This window comes from Gracilinanus agilis, chromosome 4 (genome assembly GCF_016433145.1).
Source record: "Gracilinanus agilis isolate LMUSP501 chromosome 4, AgileGrace, whole genome shotgun sequence".
Taxonomy (NCBI): domain Eukaryota; kingdom Metazoa; phylum Chordata; class Mammalia; order Didelphimorphia; family Didelphidae; genus Gracilinanus; species Gracilinanus agilis.
The window spans coordinates 132,932,842-132,942,216 of NC_058133.1; the positions used below are offsets into that span (position 1 = coordinate 132,932,842).

A 9,375-nucleotide genomic window follows, 5' to 3' on the forward strand; every position below is an offset into this window, starting at 1 on the left:
CCGCCTGGTGAGGCTCTCCCCTCCCCCCAGGCCCCCAACCTCCCCAGGCTCTCCTCCTCGCTTCCCTACCCCCCCACCCCCGCCTCGTCTCCGCTGTGCAGGCAGTGGGGGGAGGGACTCCAACTCTCCACACACCCCCGGCCCAGCGTCCAACCACCGAGAGAGGGGAGGGAGGGGCGTGTCAGGCTCCCCGACCCCAGTAGCTGACTCCCGACTCAACCCCACCTGGGGAGATGGCTAGCACCTCCGGGGCGTCCTCTGGGCTTCAGGGACACCCCCTAACCCAGCCTATAGTAGGAGCATCGCCAAGGGGAGACATAGCCTTCCGCACCCCACACTCCTGCAGTCCAGTTCCCACCATGGCTTTGGAGTCGAGGCTTAAAGATTGTTCCCCTCATTTTCATCCCCCCTTTTCTAAGATCTTTCGTTAAAAAGAGATACCGGGATTAGCCGGCTTCTTGTTGCTATGATGTGAGGTATTGTTCCCCACCCCAGCTCTTCTTCATCCCCATACTCTAGTGAGAGGGGGTTAAACCGCCTCTGTCATTCCCTAAAAATGGGTTCAAGACCCGACTCTGAGACACTTGCGTTCTTTTTCTCACCCCAACAACCAGTGCCCTCGATGACCCATAAAAAACATCCCTGGAAAATAGGTTTTCAGACATATGCTGTCACCCTTGAAGCTTTACTCTCGCCCAACTTGTCTTATCTTACTTTCCTTTGAGATTTCTTTTAACTACAGTAATTTACTTCTGCCCTTCTGGTTTTAGAATCTTTTCTATTCCATGATTGTGTCTAGCTTCCTCCATGAGTTTCATAAATAGAATCTGTCATTGGAACTTGACTTCACCAAAGGGGCTTGGCTCAAGGTTTGACAAATGATTCAGTTCACTCATGTTTTGCTTCTTTTCAGTGATTTTCTCTTTGCATGGGGTAAAGAGAAGATTAAAGAAGGTGGGCATTTTGATGTGTGGTTTAAAAAAACCACATGAGTAGAAGCTAAAAGCTGCAGTCTATTTTCAAGAGGACAAAGACATCACACTTGAGTGTGCTATAGCGCTTTCTCTTTTGCAGAGAGAATAGGTTAAGTTGTATATGGATATTTAGAATTTACTATTTTGTCCTTATGGAACTCATACCAATTTGAGGGAGAAAGCCCATGAAGTGACAGCCAAAATACTGATCTGAAATGATAAGCCAGCTTTCTAGATAGCATAATTATCAAGCTGTGTCAGTCTTTGCTTTATACAAGATTTCAACTGAAGAATAATTTTAAAAATAGGTTCATTCTGTATTTCAAGTAAATTTCATTTTTAAGTGTTTGATATTTAAATATTTCTTATTTTTTTCCCCAAAAATGGGAATTCTTGCCTGAGTCACAATATACATTTGTGATTTCCAGTAATGGGCATAACTATTTTTGGCTGGTGATTTTGGAAATTTGTTTTGCTTTCAGTTTTCAGATTTGTATATGTGTGAAGGGGAAGAATTTTTAAAGTTTAGAATAATTTTAATACATCTTTATAGGGGGAAAATAGTTTGTCTTGAGGTTAATATTAAAACATCTCACAATCACTGGAAGTAAGCACTCTGATATAAAATCTACAGATTCATGCTTTTTTAATTGGCAAGTTTAATATTTATTTCAGACATTAATATACTGGTCTGCATGAAAGCATTCTCTCCCTGTTCCACCACCCCCAATCCCTTAAAATACTGTGATCAATTTTGCATCTATCTGCAAAAGTTTTGAGGAGATGGGGGTTCTGATCTTCCTAGCATACATGCTTATTTTTATATGTAAAATATAACAGTGCTCAAGTTGTTTGATGTATCTTTTATGGGGAAGTTGAGGTATATCTTTAGGTATGTATAGATAGGCCTTTGGTTTAGTGCCATGATCCCAATTTTCAAAAGTAGTTTTTCTCTTGCCAGTAGATGTCAGTACTACCTTGATTATTATCTCTTTCTTTTTGTGGAAATTGGCAGGAAAATACACTTAGTGGTGCTAGGCTTTATTTGTCTTTTCAGTTAAAGTAACTATATGATGAGTTTAGATTGCAGGAAAACAAAAATTCAGTAGGTATGCTGGTCCATAATTTTCCTTGTATTGTAAATTAGAGTTTTTTAAGAGGCATTAACTCTGACAATTTAAACTATGTCATATTTTGCCTGTTTTGAATAGCTTCCTTAGAATTATTGTTTTCTCTGTTTAAAAGCCAGTCTCTCTCTTTTTTTTTTTTTTTTTTTTTTTTTTTTGGAGTAATTATGGCCCCTTTCTCCTCCTTATTCGAGTTTTTGGAAATTTTTACTACAGTTAGCACCCTAATTAGTAGGCAGACAGAGGTAACAAGGGCCACATTCAAATTATTATTAATGTTCATGTCTTTCAGAAGATCTGATTGAAGAGGATAAAATTGCTAAAATGAGGTTTTTGTCTGATTTTTGTAATTTAACAAATAACAGTCTTTCATTGTTTTTCCATACCATAGATTTGACTATTTATACTATGAAACCCAAGAATTGTCAGGCTCTTTAGTTATATTGGAATTTTGTTGTAAACTTCTCCATTTGTGTGCTTGTTCTCCCCTCTTCTAGAGCCTTGCCTTAATAATCATGCTTTCTCACAATTGTTCCAATCTCTCCCTTTCTGGTTTCCTATCAACTATAATATATTCATGATTCTCCAATCCAAAAAAGCATTAACTTTTAATTTCCAGCCTATCAAGCTACCGTCCTATCACTCTTCTTCCCTTTCAGTACCAAACTTCTTGGGGAAAGTATACTTTCTTGCTCCCCCACCACCACTATTCAAATACTAAAACCATTCTTTCAACAATCACCTGCTCATTGCTAAATCTAAAAGTATTTTTCCTTTCTTTTTCATCCCTTATCACTTTGCCCTTTCTGTAAATTTTGACTATTAACCAGCCATCTAGCCAGATATTTTCTTTTTCCCTTGGATTTTGGGACATTTTACTCTTCCTGACCCTCCTACTCTTTTTGTAAACAATTTGTCTCCATAAACTCTTCTCTGTCCCTTTAATCTTGTTGTTCCCCAGAGTTTTATACTAAGTCTTCTTCCTTTATCTATATTTCCTACTAGGTCTCATTGCTTTCTAGGTCTCTCTAGCCCTGATTTCTGAACTTCATATCCATGTCTCAAAACTTGTCTATAGAAGATCACCATGTAATGTGCTGTTAGTAACTCAAAAATCCCCAGTGGCCAAAACTAAATATATGTTTCTCCAAAAACTTGTTTTTTTCTTACTTGACTTTTTCTGTCAGTGACAAAACCATTAATACTGTTGCCTGTATTTGAAACTTTGTTATAATTGTTGATTTTATCTTCCTCTTTAGAAGGACCTCCAGTCATTTTTCAAGTTATGTTGATTTTTTTTCTCTACATTTCAAGGCCTTCTCATCAGTATTACCATTTCCAACACCCCAGTACTGGCCCTCATTACTTAACACCTCAGTCACAGTCTAAGCTTCACAGTTCTACTCCCCCAACATATTTTGTCAGATTAATTTTCCTTATGTATGTTGCTGATCACATCACTCCTCCTGAAAACAGTTCATTAATTGGCTCCCTGCTGCATATTAAACAAATTCCAAAATGTTTAAATTGTCAATTATAGCCTTCCATGATACCTTCTGAGTCTTATCTCATACTGTTTTATTCAAGTATGCCAAATTGGAGTACTCACTGTCCCCCATCCATGTGTCTTTCCCTATCTATGCTAATATTTTGCCTAAAATGCCCTCCCCTGATTCTCTTTGAAATCTGAACCTTCCTTTTAGACTTAGCTAGACTACCTTTTCTCATTTCTCATTTTTCCTCCCTTTACATCTCAAATAGCACTTGATTAAACCTCTCTTGTATTACTTGCAAGAATCATTTTGTAAGGGATGGGAGAACAAGTATTTATTAAGTGCTTAGTATGTGCCATCTACTGTACTATCATGTGCACCTACATTGTTCCAGGCACATGATCTCACTTGAGATGATATTTATATTGCAATCACTTGTTAATGTTTAGTACTCTACTAAGGTATGAATACCACACTGCTTTATTTGCTCTTTTTACCTTCCCTCGTTCAGTATTCTGTACATAGTAAACACTAAATAAATGTTTATTGGTGTTACTGGATGTTGCTTCATTAAGTGTACTTAGTCCTTGGAAATCTTGGCTATAGAACGGTTTTATTGTTATATTCTTTGCTTTGTTGTATAGAAATACAGATTTATTCAGTGTTCCATATAACATTCTTTTAAATTGTATTTCTCGCCCCCTTCCCCTTAATGCATTTAATGTTATTTGCCTTACACAGAGATTTTTTTGATAATCCATTATCAGTAGGATGTGTACTTTGAATTACTTTTCTAATATAGTTAAGAGATTTTGTGCTGCTCCATATTTAGCTATTTTCCTAGCATGAGGGACAGAATGGAGCCATGAGGGCTACATGGAATCTCTTCATTAAAAGTGACCTTAGAAGCAATGTAGGCCAACATAGAACTGAACAGGATTCTTGACAAGCAGTTGATCATCCATTTTTGAAACAATTGGCTGAGGTTAGGATACACAACCCATGGCCATAGAAAAGATGGAAACTAGTTTTGAATCTATAATATTGTTTCCAAATACACCGTGCTTTGACCCGCTTAAGAAAATAGCAAATGTGGAAATGTCTTTTTTCTTAGAAATGTTCTATAGAGCCCTGAGCTGTCACAGGTGATACCTGGGATGGAAGGAGGGATGAGTTGCAGGGAATTGATTGTCTATGCTCTTGGAGACAGAGAACAAAGATGAGTTCTACCAGACCACTTATGGGGAATTCACTGAGGAATCTGGTGATGATGAATATCAGGGAGATCAGTCAGAGACAGAAAATGGAAGTTGACTCTTATTTTGACACTGATGAAGAAGATGAGTCAGCAAGTGATGGGGATGGAGATGAATCAAGAAGAAAGCATCATATAGCCACCAAAGCCTATAAGGAACCTAAAGTACATGAAAAGGAAGCACCCCAAATGACAGCTCCCAGAAAGCATGGGAGGAGAAGACACCACTTCCCCTGGAACTGCAGGATGACAGATTTGACCACCAGAAGTCAGTGTGCCAGGCTACTGCTGAGTACACTCACCAGACATGCCTTCTGATTCAGGAATGGCAGGGCCAGTCAAGGTACCAAAAGGTTCCATGCTATGAGTGACCACAAGAGGAACTCCTCAGGGAAGCCAAGATCACAGAAGAGCTTGACTTATATTTCTGAGAACTACAAGTGATTAGAAGCAGACAAGAAAAAAGTTGCTTCTCAAGAAGCACAAATGCCCAGGCCAGTGATCACTTACTACTCCATGACAGTGCCTCTGCTGACCAGCCCAGAATCCAAGGAGAAAGATGTGGATGTAGAGAGGCTTGAGCCAATACCTCTGGTCTCCAGTGGTTCCTCACTATGGAATGGTGCCAGTAAAACTGCCTACCTGATGTTCATGTACTTTTATGACCTTCAGTGATGATAGAACATTTGAGGAGTATTTTCCTAGGGGAAACCCCTAAGATCCCTGTGTGTGATGTTTGCCCTGAACTGAAATCCTTTTATAGCTATTTCCCATGCTACTGCTAGTGCCTTCAAGATCATCCTGGAGGCCTACAAGAAGTTTATCACAGCTCATGGATTTCTACCTCCTGCTTTTGCCCTGTGTCATAGCCCATCCCTCCTGAGCTCCTCCTAGGACATGGGCTCCGGGCTTTTTGCCAGAAGATCATAATAAAGTAAAAGAATGACTGGTTCTCAGAGATCCCTCTTTTGCCCTTTGTCCTTACTGGCCTCAACTCTCTGCTTTCTTCCCTGTCTCCATCTTACCCATCTTGTATTCCTAATTCTTTCTTCCTTCTTTCCCCTAAATCAACCTGCCCATGTCCTGGCTATATTTTTTAATGTAATAAAAATAGGAAACCCTGCCCCCCAAAAAATGTACTTTAGAGAATTTCTTCTAGACCTGAATATTTTTTATGTATTTTGTTTTGTTTTGATTACAGAGAAATGATGAGATATAGATCATATAGATCAAAGCATTCAGGAATTCAAAGATAATTTATATTTGACTTAGAAAGACAATCTTGAACTGTTGGTAGTCTAAAATCCAGTTAAGTGACTATATGGATTAGTAGATTGTGTGTGTGTGTGTGTGTGTGTGTGTGTGTGTGTGTGTGTGTGTGTGTGTAACTCTGGTAGTTGAGAACTGACTATATTCTTCCTTTTGAGGTTGAATAAGCTTAATTAGATCAGACCCACTTTTCAATGATTACCTTTAAGAAGTTTAATTCTGAAGTGAAGATATTATTCAAGTATATTTATGCAGTAGAAGAATTTGACCAGTTTTGAAGTTTAGACTTTTTGCCTCTTACTTGTAAATTTGGGTCAGTAGCTGAGAATCTTTAGAAATTGGTTTTTGCCACATTCCGTGCATTGAAACCTTTCCATCTTGATAAGATCCAGAGTTGATGCTCCTTTGAGAACCCAGGACCACCTGCATACAACAATAAGGTATCTTAGTAGAACTTAAGTGAAGGGTCTTATTAATAGCATTTTTATACATGCTCAGCAGACATTCTTCTCCATGTTGTGCTTATGTATAATATTAATGGATAGTTTTATTTGATAAGCATACCTATGTTTGTATAAAAGTAAAAATGTGTGAGGAATAAGCCTGATTGTGACTATTTCAGTATTCTTAAAATTCTGGTCATTTATAAAGTGATTAAATGAGCAGCTTTGAGTCATTCCCAATAATTAAAAGAATATTGTTGTTTAGAAGTTACTATGTGCAAAGTAAGGCAATACACATGAAACAACTTAAGCGGTATCTTGTTATATTGATTTAAAAATTACTATTATTAACATATGTCACATGGCTAAAAAGCCTGAAAGTTGGCTTTTCAGAATCATTTGTTTTTGGCAGGCACCTGTAATTGCTGGTAGTTTAAGACAGCTAGAAAAAGAAAAAGAAAAGTTTTGAGCACAGATGGCATTGAGGAATCTGTTCCTGGTGGACCTTCTAAATGACTAGGCATTGGTAATGAGTAGATTTCTGTCCAGTTTCTCCTATTGAAGAATGAGCTGACTAAAAAGATGGTCTCCTAAGGTGAAAAAAAAATCTTACACAGGAGTTTGTGCTCAAAAATTCTCTGGTGGGCTAATCTTACATAGTCATTTTTTTGTTAGAAGTGGGTAAATAGCAGTTGTCACCTGAAATATTTTGATAGTCTTATGATTAGATTGATAAGCCAATTTGAAATTTAAATTTTTGTCTTAAAATTTTATGGGATGAAAAGAAAATTTGAGAGATGTTTAATTTTCCTCCAGTTAGGAATTAATAGTCTTCCATAAAGATTTTCAGTTTCACCATAAGCAAACTGTCTTAATCAGTAAAATACTTTAAAAATAAAAAGGACTGTTGGTTAGGCTTTGTGGCACATACTTATAATCCTCAATAGTGGAGGAGGCTGAGGCTGGTGGATTTCTTGAATTGGTGGTTTTGAACTACAGAAACTGATTAGGTATTCTCACATCCAGCACCAATATAGTGAATCCAGGGGAGTAGAAGACCACAAGGCCGCCAAAGAAGGAGTGAATTAGAAAAAGAGCAAGCTTTTCTGGGGTCCCTGTGAGTGTCCATTGCTCATCCAGCCTAGGCTAGATAAAAAGTTCTAGTTTCTTTCTCTGCCTGCCCACCCCCCAATATTGTATTTGACCAACCTGGTTGTTCTAGAAAGAAAAATGATTAGGTAATAGAAGTAGTTCAGATATAACAAATTGTAACTATAGATACCTGTTCATTATCTTCAAACTATTGTTATTGTAGTTAATTTTCTTTTCTCTATACCAAAGAGAACCATAAACACAGGTAATCCAGAGGAAGAAATAATCTCAAAGATAAATTCTACTTAGTTTTAAAGTGTATTATGGAAATTTAGGGATACAGATTTATTTCTGAAGTGTTTTGCTCAGACAAAAATCAAAATGAGATTGTTTGATCTGCTTCCAGAATGGGAGGAAGAGTGGACAGTAAGCATGTGCTCCTAAAACTTTTCCTATTTTAGGAAATGCTATGGAAATATTTGGCTTCTGCCTGGCATTGGTGATCTTTGGGATGTACCAGCATCCTTAGATTATCTTGGAAAAATTATGCTTTACTAGGCACACCCCAAAAGTTCCTGCAGAGGCAAGAGACGATTATTTTTTTCATATCTAAGGAACTCTTATTATCTAAGGCTGCAAGGAGTACAGTGAAAATTTGTCATGTCAGGAGAGATTTGGTTAGCCTGGAGTTTAGAGATCCTTGCATGTGAATCCTGCTTGGAAGTCAACCTGCCTGTGTACTCTTGCTTGACTAGTTACTTAACCCTCTGGTCTTAAGTTTCCTTGTGAAAAGTAAGTGAAGATAATTCTCCCTATTTCAGTGTTGTGAGAATCACAAACAAATGAGATTATATCAGCATAAAGTGCTTTGAAACCCTGAAAGTGCCATATAAATATTAGCTATTATTGTTAGTAGAAAGTAATGAAGATAATTGTTTTTATCTGCATAGGAACAGATCACAAAGTAGAAAAGCATTAAAGTAGGAAACAGACAAGATTTCATCCATGAAATTGAGATGGTAATACTTGCACTACCTTTCTTGCATTGTTTTTGAGAGGAAAGAACTTTTCAAACCTTAAAGCTGTATATAGATGTATTATTTTTATTATCTATAAAAATTAAAGGATGGGCCAGATGATTTTTAAGGGCCCTCCAGGCCCTTATTATGAATATGATAATAACTTCTTAATTATGTAAAGAAAAATACCTGAAATTAATATTCTATGATATGATAAGATCTTTTCAGAATTGAGTAATTCAAAAAAGACTACCATTTTTTAATGAAAAAAATTATAAAAAATTTAAAATGAGGGGGCAGCTGGGTGACTCAGTAGATTGAGAGCCAGGCCTAGAGACAGGAGTTCCTGGGATCAAATCTGGCCTCAGACACTTCTCAGCTGTGTGACCCTGGGCAAGTCACTTAACCCCCATTGCCTAACCCTTACTGCTCTTCTTCCTTGGAACCAATACACAGTATTGATTCTAAGGTGGAAGGTAAGGGTTTAAAAAACATTTTTAATGAGATTTAGAAGTTTTAAAAAAACTTAAAAACAGCTTACTTATCCAGTTTTGCCAGAAAGGCCAGTGCAGTGCAAACAGTTTGTAGAGATTACATAGTGCATGAAAATTTTGTAGAGATTACATAGTGCATGAAAATGGAGGGGTTTCTACATTTAGAAGTTGGAAATATATATATATATATATATATATATATATATATA

General features: G+C 37.2%; 1 protein-coding gene and 1 pseudogene across 1 annotated transcript in view; both read left to right on the forward strand.

Moving 5' to 3' along the window:
* Positions 1 to 9,375, forward strand: part of FBXO28 (F-box protein 28) — an 84,349-nt gene that overhangs the window by 3,292 nt on the left and 71,682 nt on the right. The window lies entirely within an intron of this gene.
* LOC123244528 lies at positions 234 to 5,787 on the forward strand (annotated as a pseudogene).